The sequence below is a fragment of the Adiantum capillus-veneris genome, chromosome 16 (assembly GCF_014529385.1).
Source record: "Adiantum capillus-veneris isolate H3 chromosome 16, ASM1452938v2, whole genome shotgun sequence".
Taxonomy (NCBI): Eukaryota; Viridiplantae; Streptophyta; class Polypodiopsida; order Polypodiales; family Pteridaceae; genus Adiantum; species Adiantum capillus-veneris.
In genome coordinates this window covers 1,559,193-1,570,362 of record NC_140946.1, presented here as the reverse complement: position 1 = coordinate 1,570,362, position 11,170 = coordinate 1,559,193, and positions in this window count along the sequence as shown.

The window sequence follows — 11,170 nt, the reverse complement described above, 5'->3', positions numbered from 1 at the left end:
ATACCAATCTCCCTCTACCATTATTGTAGATGGACTAGGCTCTGCATAGGTTGTAACAGCAACTAATGCCTTTTCATCTATGACGGATTCTGAGTGCATGTACTTTACAGGCACCATATTATGTCCTGGATAAGGAGGTTGTTGTCCCAACACAGGTTGAGTTCTCTCCATATCCATTGGTGGTATTTGAACTTGATCCATATTAGACTGATATTTGTACATGGGTTGTCCCTGGGGCCTCATGGACATGTATTGAACATTCCCATTATACTTTGGTCTGAAGTAGCACTTGTGGGTCTTATGGTTGGTCCATTTACCCTCGATTGCACACAATTTTGTGGACTAATTGTTTGTCCCTGTGGGATTATCCCCTGTCGTGGTCCTCTCATAGATGCTTTTTGCATATTGTTCATCATGTCATTCATCCTTTTTAGCATATCTTCTATGGCTGAGAGAGGTGCCGCAGCAGTCGTTCCCACTTATGCTGGTTTTGTGGATGTTGTCTTATCTCTTTTGTTATCCTTAGGGACATCCTCTTCATTGAAGATCTCATAGTTGTCTCCTAGGTCAATAGCATCAGACACACATGGCTCTAGGGCTGTATGCTTTTTACTATATAGTATAGCATGAAGTTCTTTGTTTAGCAATCCCTCCAGAAACAATGAGACAAGTCGCTCTTCTGCATGTATCTCCATCTTTGGGCATTTGGCAATGTATTGTTTCATTCGAGTTGCACAATCCCTAACAGACTCACCATGTTTCTGTTTAAAGCTGTAGATTTGAGGTACCGTATTATGTTTAATCCCCGTTTTAGAACAAGCAGCTACAAATCCTTGAGCTAATGTATTCAAATCCATGATTGACCTTGGTGGAATGTTTTGGAACCATGTCAAAGCTTTTCCTTCTAATGTCATTCCGAACCCCTCGAATTGAGTATGAAAATCAAATATACGCTCTGCTCTTAGCACTTGCTTAAAGCTTGCTAAGTGGTCATATGGATCCCCTGATCCACTGTATTTTCTGACCCATTTTTGAAAATCAGATGGTCTGACACGTCTATTTGGTTCAACTCCAGGTCTTCTAGGAGTTGATCCTGTTCCTAGTCCTTCAAACCAATATGTCAGAAATAGTGACTCATGTAGCCCTGGACTGGCCTTACTATCACCCGTTTTTCTACGTGATGAGGTGGTTTCTGGTTTCTTCACATTACTCTCAGATGATCTCTCATGATGTTCGTCTCTTGGAGTGGTTTCTGGTCCTTGATCTAATATCCAATCCCATATGGAATATCCCTGGTATTTGTTTTGTTCTACCTCCTCAGGAGTCATCATAACAAAATTGTTGTTATAATAATCCCTAAACAAGTAAGTTGGTAGATCCGCAGATCCCTTATCTTTGATTTTGAAGATATAGATGACCTTCATGGCTGTTAATTATCCTGGTCTAGCATGAGAAGTCCACAAAAGATCTTTTATGTTTCTATCTTTCCAACAATAGACTCCGATCCTAGGATTATCTGTACTAAGCCATTTCAAAGGCTTCAAGTCTACTTGATCGTATCCCTCAAATTCCAAAGTTGGTGGTCCTTATTTTGGTGACATATCTGGGATTATAGTGTTTACTTCTAATTCCCATTTGTCTACCACGTTAGGATTTTCAACTTGTACATATTGAGTTTCGTTTCGATCCATGTACATTTTTCCTTGTTTGTTTGTCCTAACTTCTTCTTCGATCTCAATACCATGGTCATCAATGCGAATAGTATACTCTTTGTTAGGGTCCAAGTAAACCTGGGCTCCATATTGATTAGTCTTGTAAAAAGAGAGTATATGCTTATAGCGCATTGTCGTTCTGGTTTTCGAGTGAGTCGAGTAAGAAGACATTTTGGATGTTGAATCTAAAAAAGTGTCCGAGACTTCTTCAGGAATTGTGTGCAAGGAGTTGCCTTGATTTACGCTTCTTCAGTGGATACTCTACTGGTGTTTTCTCTGAATAGGCTTTGATTTTCTAATACACGATCGAATCTAAGGTTCATATAGACTTATGAAGCCTTGGATAGAGTACTCACCTTAGATTGACTTGTCGTCGATTTCCACTTGATTCAATTGCAACTTTTGTCAAGCCACTGATTCCTTGTCTGCAACTTGATTCCTGTACAAAATTAATCAAATTAGATATTTTTGTATAAGGACAGTAGAGCTCTTCAGAACTCCAGTGATTGGTCTCTATATTTCACTTCAATTCGTGCTGTGGAAGTCAAAATTTTGACTTTTAGATTCAGCTTAGCAAAATCAAAGGTCTAATCTGCAACCTGTAAATTGAGTGTATCTGTACCAATTTTGATCCGATTGAACCCAAAATTTCCCTGTGGCCTTATATTATGCTGGTCTAACACTGTATAAGCCCAAAAGTCAAAATTGAAGTCTGTGGATAGTAGAAGTAAATAATCACGATTATTTACTTTTGTCACTTTTTTGTACTTTTTGGATTGGTTTGGCAAGTATACAACTTATTAAAGCCCTTGGGCAAGTTTCAACAAATTTGGACAAAATTTGATCAAGTTTACCCACTGTTACGTGTCCGTAGACTCTGATTTTGAGAATCTGGCTTAACACTAGAATAGTAACAGGACACTTTTATGTCCTTGGATACTTTTGTGTCCTGTTAAGTGACCATTTTGCTTGAATTATTTGAAGAGTATGAAAATGAATTTCTAGGTGCTATATATCCACAAAGTTGCCTTATGAGCTGAAAAAAACTTAGAATTTTTTTTGGCGTATTGATCTCACCATTAACCTTACTCTTACACAACATTTTTGAACCTAAACTGTGTAAAAAAACGGGTCCCGTTTTTTGTTTTTTTTCAATTTTTGGCAACTATACGACTCTAAACTTCATGTTTGTGAGGTTTAGATGGCTAGAGGTTAGGCCTTCATAGTTCTCAACATGTTTTGATGCTTGTAGGGAGAGCTAAGTGTTAAAATTGGATAAGAATTGCATAATCCTCTTTTTTGGCCAAAATTAGCACTTTTATGGATTTTTTGGTGGCTTTCTTGATATCCAAATTCAATTTTGATTGTGTAAGTGTAATGTATAACATAAAGCTAATCTTCCTTGAGTTTTGGGGGCCCTAATATGCTATATAGCATAGTATACGATGATGGTTGAGTTTTTTGATTGCTGAAGAATACGATACATTTTAGAGTAGCAAGTATAACTTTTCTTAATATTGCTAGTTTCTTAGGCCAATTGTGTTTATTTTGTATGTAGTAACCATATCTGATCATAGACTACAAACTTGGCTAGATATTGAGTAGTTTCTATGGGTTTCTAGAGGTCATAATACTAAACCTTGTTTTTTCATGTTTGCTGTATTTAGCACTTTATCATTGCCCCCAAGGTTCCAATTGTAAGAGATCCATTATCCTTTTGACATGCTCCATGTCTCCTTTTGCATCCAAAGGCCCAAAGGGAAATAAGAAAACATGTATATAGTATCTGTATTGAGCGTGACTATAGAAACTTTGATGATAGGTCCGCAGAATGGCAAAAACGCAACTTTTTTGTACCTTTTTTTTTTCCCAAAAAAAATTTAGTGAGGTAAAAGCAACCATATGTTTTGGTCACCAACCCATTGAAGTTAACGGAGCATTTTATCTCATGTCCTACAAAAATCCCCACTCTTATTTATATGCAATCAACCGTAAGAAATTGTTGTTTTGGGCAAAATGCACTGGTCCATCAACTTTGGAGGCTTTCAATGACCAAGGGATGAGAAAAATTACAAGTTTCTCATTTTTTCCATATGTAGTAGTTATTGAACTATAAGCTCATGAAAGGATTTTTCAAAATGAATGGATCCACTATGGTTTTGGAAATTTTTCCCAAAACCCTGAAAGGACACTTTTATGTCCTGTTAGGTTACCATTCTAGTGTTAAGTCTCACTTTTGTGGTCCAAATTTCACCAAAATTGATTTGTGGGGTATACTTGATGTGCTTGACCTTGTGGTATACTCAAATTTGCAAAATCACCAAGTTTTGAAACAGATGTAAATAATTGTGATTATTTACTCCTGACAATTTTTTGCAAATTTCTGTTCTAACTTTGACATAGATCTATTAAGCACCTTATGTTAAGGTCACTAGCTAATTTCCAACAAGTTTGGACAATTTTTGGTCAAATGGTCATCAATTATCTGTCCGCAGACTAACTTTGCAATTTTTGTCACAGTTTTCACTCCAGTGATCCAAATCTTACCAAATTTGGTTTGTGGGCTTATTACAACATGATAAAGCTAGTGGTATGCCAACTTGGTCAAAAAAGTTCAAAAACAGGGCAGATGTAAATAATCGCGATTATTTGCTTTTGCCAAAATTTTGTAACTTTTTGGTCAACTGAGCATATACACATGTTTATCACATCAATATAAGCCTATGAATCAAGTTTCAACAAGTTTGGATAAAATTTTTCTCAATTCACACTCAAGGTTCAAAAAGTCAGTACAAACTTTAGTTTTTACCCAGTTTTTTGCCAGTTTAGTGATCAAATCTCTTGGGCCTTTACAAAAGTTGTTTGTACACATGCAATGAGTCAATGATATGAGTCTTGGCTAATTTAGAGCACAAGTTAATAATCACGATTATTAACTTGAGGCTTTAAATGAGCACTTTTTTGCAATTTTCTCAAAGATAGTTCTTTTATGATGTTTTTTAAGCCTATAAATCAAGTCAAAACTTAATTTGGCCTAAAATTTCAAGAAAAAGTAAATAATCTGAGTTTTGGTCAACATCTTGAAATTTTAACCTCGAAGTGTCCTTGAGCTTACCCACTGGTACGGACAACTCTTAGGCAACTCTTAGGCTTACTCCCCAGTTGGATTGAGTGAATTCGAGTCTTTTCGTGCTATTTCTAGCCTCAGACCTGAAATTCTGCAACTGTACATAACAACTCACACTTGATTATTTCAGAGAGAGCAATGCTATGAAATCCACCTCGGATCCTACTTACCCTACTCCTAGTTTCTCATGCAATGGGGTTGTGGAAAGTGTCCACAAACACTCGTTTTCTTGTGTTTTTAATGTTTTTTAGAGTCTTGATCTTAAGACTTGTCTCATCTACCAATCATTTTGCAAATCCTAATCTAAATCTACAATCCTACAGTCCTAAAGGTACTCAGCAAGTACGATTACTTCCCGAGGCAGTCACTTTTTAGAATGTATATGCTATCACGTGAGTTAACTGGAGAGGATTATTTAAAGATCAAAATATATCAAAATGTATACATACAAAGGGGGGTGGGATTTTTTTAAATAGGCACGTAGTGTAAATATAGTATGTATATTGAGGTATTATTAATAACCTCTTGAACACACGTGATATAGGAAGCTTTGGATAAGTGACCGCCCCGGGGATTACTTCCAAGCTACCTCTACACAACAAAAGACAACAATCTTAAGCTATTCAATTTCTTAAAGAGAGTTCTGAACTCTAGGCGAACCTAGAGGAAGTTAAAGGAAAATTACACAAGACGCTCGTGTTTTTCCCTAGTTTAGGTCTCTTCGATCCCCGGCAATGGTGCCAAATGTGGGGCGCATGTCTAACCTCACCATCCTATCTTATTGCAATATTAGCGAGAACCACGATTAATTTATCAAACCATGGGACGAATCTGACTCGACTAGTGCATAGAGGCTACAAGAGGTTGTCAATCTCTCGGAAAACAGCTAACAACTCGCATCTAACTCAGGCTACACTCAAGTGACTGAAATCACCAAAAGACAATCGCTCATCGGCAAGCAAATCACATCCGTTACAGCATCAAATGACATCCAAACGTAGCGAAACTTCTAGGACAAGTTTAGAAGACCTAAGCACACATGCCTATGGCCTCAAATCCCCCTTTAGGTCACGTTTCAAAATCGCGATTATTAACAGCAGTGGATTTTTGACCTATGGTTTTTGACCCAGAATGCATCTAAATGCTTAGCAATGATGTCCCAATACCCTGCCTATGCTTAGTTTTCGTTTTGAAAGTGTAAATTCCTAGTTATGATGAAATTAGGCTGCAAGTCGGCGACACCAAAAGCTAAGAAATAATGTGAATGGCTTACGTCAATGCGTAGAGCTCTTAACTGCGGTTGCAATGCAACAAACGCATTTGCAATGTGACAACCGGAGAGGGAGTAGGAAGCGCCGGAAGGAGAGAAGTGAGCGCCGTTAGTTCCCGCTGTGTATTTCTTATCCAAAAACTTATAAAAAACTTACAAAAATTGGCTTTTATACCTTAGCCAAGGTTTTTGGGTGGTCAAAAGTAATAATCTAGAGTTCTATCAAAGCTGGGAATTGACTGGCTGATACAATTTGGAAGCTTGTAGCCCCGGCTCATTAATTACAAAGTTTACCAAGAAAATAGGAGTTACCATATTCCCGATTTATCAAAACAATAATTGTTTTACAAGGAGAACTCCAAAAAATGGTGTCCATGTTAGCTTGCTGCTAACACATCATCTAGGAGTTTCAAACTCCTAGACCATTGCCATCATTCCCTGACCCCCCGTAGGATTTTCTCTTTCCTTTTCTTATTGGACCCTCAGTCCTTAACTGAGATGTATGTCACAGTCGTTTAGTAGAGGCCGATGTAATGTTTTATTCTAGTCCCATAGGTCATATTTGACCTCCATGAAAATTTATCAATCCATCTCTCTCTCTCTCTCTCTCTCTCTCTCTCTCTCACACACACACACACACACACACACACACACACACACACACACACACACACACACACACACACACACACACACAAACAATCTCTCTACACTCTTCTCTTCTCCTTGATTGTTCCCCTTTAATCTCCTCCCCCCCCTTCTCCCCCCCCCCCCTCCTCTCTCTCTCTCTCTCTCTCTCTCTCTCTCTCTCACACACACACACACACACACACACACACACACACACACACACACACACACACGTACACAATTATGTTGGTAGAGGCATATCAAAAATTGAAAAATAACATCAAAAATTACATCAAAGGCTGTATGTAAGCTCCCAATCAGTTATCTATGTGCTAACATTTCCCCCCCTCCTAGAGTGGGTCATCCTCAACATAGGCCTAAGGATTTGGGTAGTGGTCTGGCTTGTGCATGTGTTGTTTCTTCTTGCGGGATTTGAGAGTTTCATAATGTGTTATCCTAAGGTTTGAATGCAGAAAGTCCATCCATGGTGCGTTAGTCTACTCTGCTTGTTGGTGAAAGGTTTGAATGCAGGTTAGAAGCATCTTGGCAATATGTATAAACATGATGCATGCCCAATCTGGTATTCTTTTGAAGATTTCAATTGCTTTTGATAGGGTTTGGAACATGTAGTCCTTTGTAGCTCTTCCTTTGGGAGGAGGAGCCGTAGTTCAACCTTGTAGGATGTTTCTTTAAGATTACCTACCACTCTTGACACAGGGGAAAAGATAGGGTCCTTTCATATTTCAAGGTGTGTTTGAGTGTAGAGGATCATGTAACTTGGATGTATTTTGAGTCAGTACATTCACCCAGACAAATGTGAATCAGCATTGTCTACCGCTTGTTTTATGACCAGCCTCTCCTTTACTTTGAAAATTTCATACTTGATTAGTGGGAAAGGGAGAGACTATTTGTGCCAGGTTTCTATGATCTGCTTGGAAGCGAGCTGGCCTATGTTGGTTGAGTGGAGAATCTATTTCTCCCACACCATGACCTCTTTCCAAATGTATTTAGTTTTAGACTCTATATTGACTTTAGAGCGTTACTGGCCTTGACGGTGTATCGATTCCTCTTCTATATAGAACTCTAGAAGATCCAGTAGTGTCTATCTTTGAGTCTTCTTCTTTGGGATAGAAGACTGGTTTTGTTACCATATAAATGTGGTAGTAATGTGTGTAACACACTAGGACCGCTGGGGCATTTTTTCCCTCTTTAGGAGGTTTTTTCCCCCGAGCATTGTATATACGGCCATCACTCTAGGGCTATCTATTTTTCCATTGCACACTAAGTAATACACTCTCTATTGTGTGCCTTGAGTTTCCTTCGTCTTCTCCAAGCTGTGTGCGTTTCTCTACGACCCTAATTCCAACAATTGGTATCAGAGAAGGTCACGTCCTCCCGGGCTTAGTCGCCAACTTCTCCAGCACACGCTTGCTCACTTTCTCCAATTTCAGTGAGCTTTGGCAAGCGTTCGTAGGTTGAAAAATACTTCGGGCTCATTTCGGCCTCCGTTTCCACTACAGGCAGTACTGCATAGGCTATTTTTTCATTTTGTGCAAAATTTTTGTCAGTGCTGTTTTCTACATAATAGGTGCCTTATAGTCTTCTACGGTTTGTGTTATATAGCACAGGTTGTTCCCGCTCCATTTCTCCTATTTTCGGGCAGTTTTCGCATCAGGTGCAGCATTAACCATGGCTGACAACAACAACAACACAAATGTGTTCAAGATGTTTGCTGTTGAGGACAGGTTGGATGGGGACAATTACCCTATGTGGGCTTATATGATGCAACACGTTCTTGTGTCAAAGGGTGTCTGGAACATTGTGCAAGGCATTGATGTACGTCCTGGTTCTGAGGATGTAGGCGATGTTGAGGATGTTGCAAGTCTTGCTGCAAGGATTGCTGCTATTAGAGTTGTTTTGCCTATGACAGAACAAGCTCGTTGGGACGTAAAGGATGCGCAGGCTCATGCATTGATTGCGTTGTCTGTGAAGCGCACCATTGTTCCTCACATCCGTTCAAGCAAAATCTGCAAAACAGGCTTGGGATATTTTGGCTGGTCTTTATGCAAGCCGCAATGAGGCTAAAATTGCTTTGCTGCATAAAGAGTTTGAGTCAAAGATTATGCATGAGGAAGATGATATGGACACTACTTGGTAGTGTCAAGGATATCAATGAGCAACTCATTTCTACAGGTGAAGTCATTTCAGACAGTTCCCTTGTGCAGACTGTTCTTGATGCCTTACCAGATTCTTGCCAGACTTTTGCTAGTACTTGGAGACTTATGACCCAAGGAAATCCAGAAGTTGTCAAGTTTGATGCATTATGCACATTGCTGTTTCAAGAGTCACTTTCCGAAAAAACAGGACTAGACAGCGTGCAGTTGAATAGGCTTTTATTGCTTCTCAAAGAAAGGGTAGTAACAACAATGCAACCACTTCTTATGGTTCTGCTGCGAGTGGCAAAACTTCTGTTCCTAATGCTTCTGCTAGCAACACTTCGTCTGAAATTCTGGTGATAAGGGCAAAAAGAAGATGCGTTGCCATTATTGTAGAGCTAATGATCACTTGATCAAGTCGTGTCCTAAGTTGAAGGCCAAAGAGGCTTAGAAGAAAGAGGGTGGTTCCACTATAAATGCTAGTTCCACTACAAATGCAGCCATTGTTGAGTCTTCTGTGAAAGGAGACTGTGATGCTGATGGTGATGCAAAATGGGCTTTTAGCGCAGAGTGCACTGACAATATTGTTGTCCATGATGCATGCTTGTCAGTTGCTGCAGATTCACATGTGTGGTATTTTGACAGTGGTGCTACAAAGCACATTACCTCACATCGTGAATTGTTTACCTCTCTTGAGTCTGTCCCTCATGGGAATTCAGTCACATGTGCCAGCAATGCCTCTTTTCAGGTTTAGGGAGTTGGAACGATTGTGCTTACTGCTGCAAATGGTAGTTCCTTCATACTTGTTGATGCAATTTATGTACCTAGGATCAAGAAGAATCTCTTGTCTGTATCCGCACTTGCTAGACTTGGACTTGTAGACAAATTTGTGGATGACAGATGTACAGTTCATGATCTCAGTTTTGGGGATGAAATTGTTGCATCTGGCCTTTTGTGTCGTGGGCTCTATCAGCTCACTTTGTATGACAAGTGTGGATTTTTTTTTTCAAATGCTATTGCAGATTCAAGGGCTATTCCAGATGCAAAACTTTGGCATGCACGTTTTGGTCATCTGAATTTTGCCAGTTTGTAGCGTTTGCAAAAATCTGATGTGGTTGCCTCTTTGCCGCCTCTTGAAGCACCTGTCAAACATGTTTTTGAAGGCTGTATTTTGGGTAAGATGCAATGTTCTAAGTTTCCAAAGGATGGTGCTCAGTTCGGGCCACATGCAGGTTGCAGGTTGCAGCTTGTGCATAGTGATGTTTGTGGGCCCATGCAAACTCCGTCCTTGGGAAATTACTTGTACTTCATGAATTTCATTGATGATTACTCTAGGCATACATGGGTATTTCCTCTTAAAGAAAAGTTCAAAGTTTTTATGTGCTTCAAACAATTTTTGGCTATGGCTGAAATGTCTCGAAATGTACTATGGACACCCTCCGTTCCGATCGAGGGGGGGAGTATATGTCTCATGAATTTAATACATTTTTGGCTACTCGTGGGATAAAAAACCAATGTATAGTGCCTTATACACCTCAACAAAATGGTGTTGCTGAGAGGAAAAATAGGTCATTGATGAAAATGGCACGATATATGGTAAAAAGTCAAGCTTTACTGGATTCTTTTTGGCTTGAGGCCATCATGTGTGACACTTCTGTACTTAGCAGGTGTCCTATGAAAGCTTTACAGTCTATTACTCCATATGAAGCATGGCATGATAGAAAGCCTTCTATTGAGCACATGCGTGTTTTTGGCTGTTTGGCATATGCTTTGGTGCCACAAGTGCAGCGTAGAAAATTAGATGATAAGGCTGTCAAATGTATTTTTGTTGGTTATAGTGCTGAAAGGAAAGGTTACAGGTTATATCATCCACAATCAAAACATATTTTGGTTTCACGGGATGTAGTGTTTGTGGAAGATTCTGTTCAGCCCTTGTTGTCATGTACTAGAGACAGTAATGTAACCTCACAGGACATTTATGACACTTTGTTGCCTCTTTTCAGTGGCGGAAATAGGAATGTAAGTTCCAATGAGGCAAATGTACAGCCTATGGGGGTTTCTAAAAATGTTATAAATCAGCCTATTACTAATGCAGATGTACATGATGTACTTGATGAGGAAAGGGCTGAAAATGAGCAGGCTAGAGGTATGACAAAATGGCTGGTGAACACTTTGCGTGACAGTAAATTGGATGCACCTTTCTCTAGCCGTACTCGTTTCGGCTCTCGCCATGCATCTTATGCATCAGATTGTTATGCTTTGGCTGTGTCTAGTT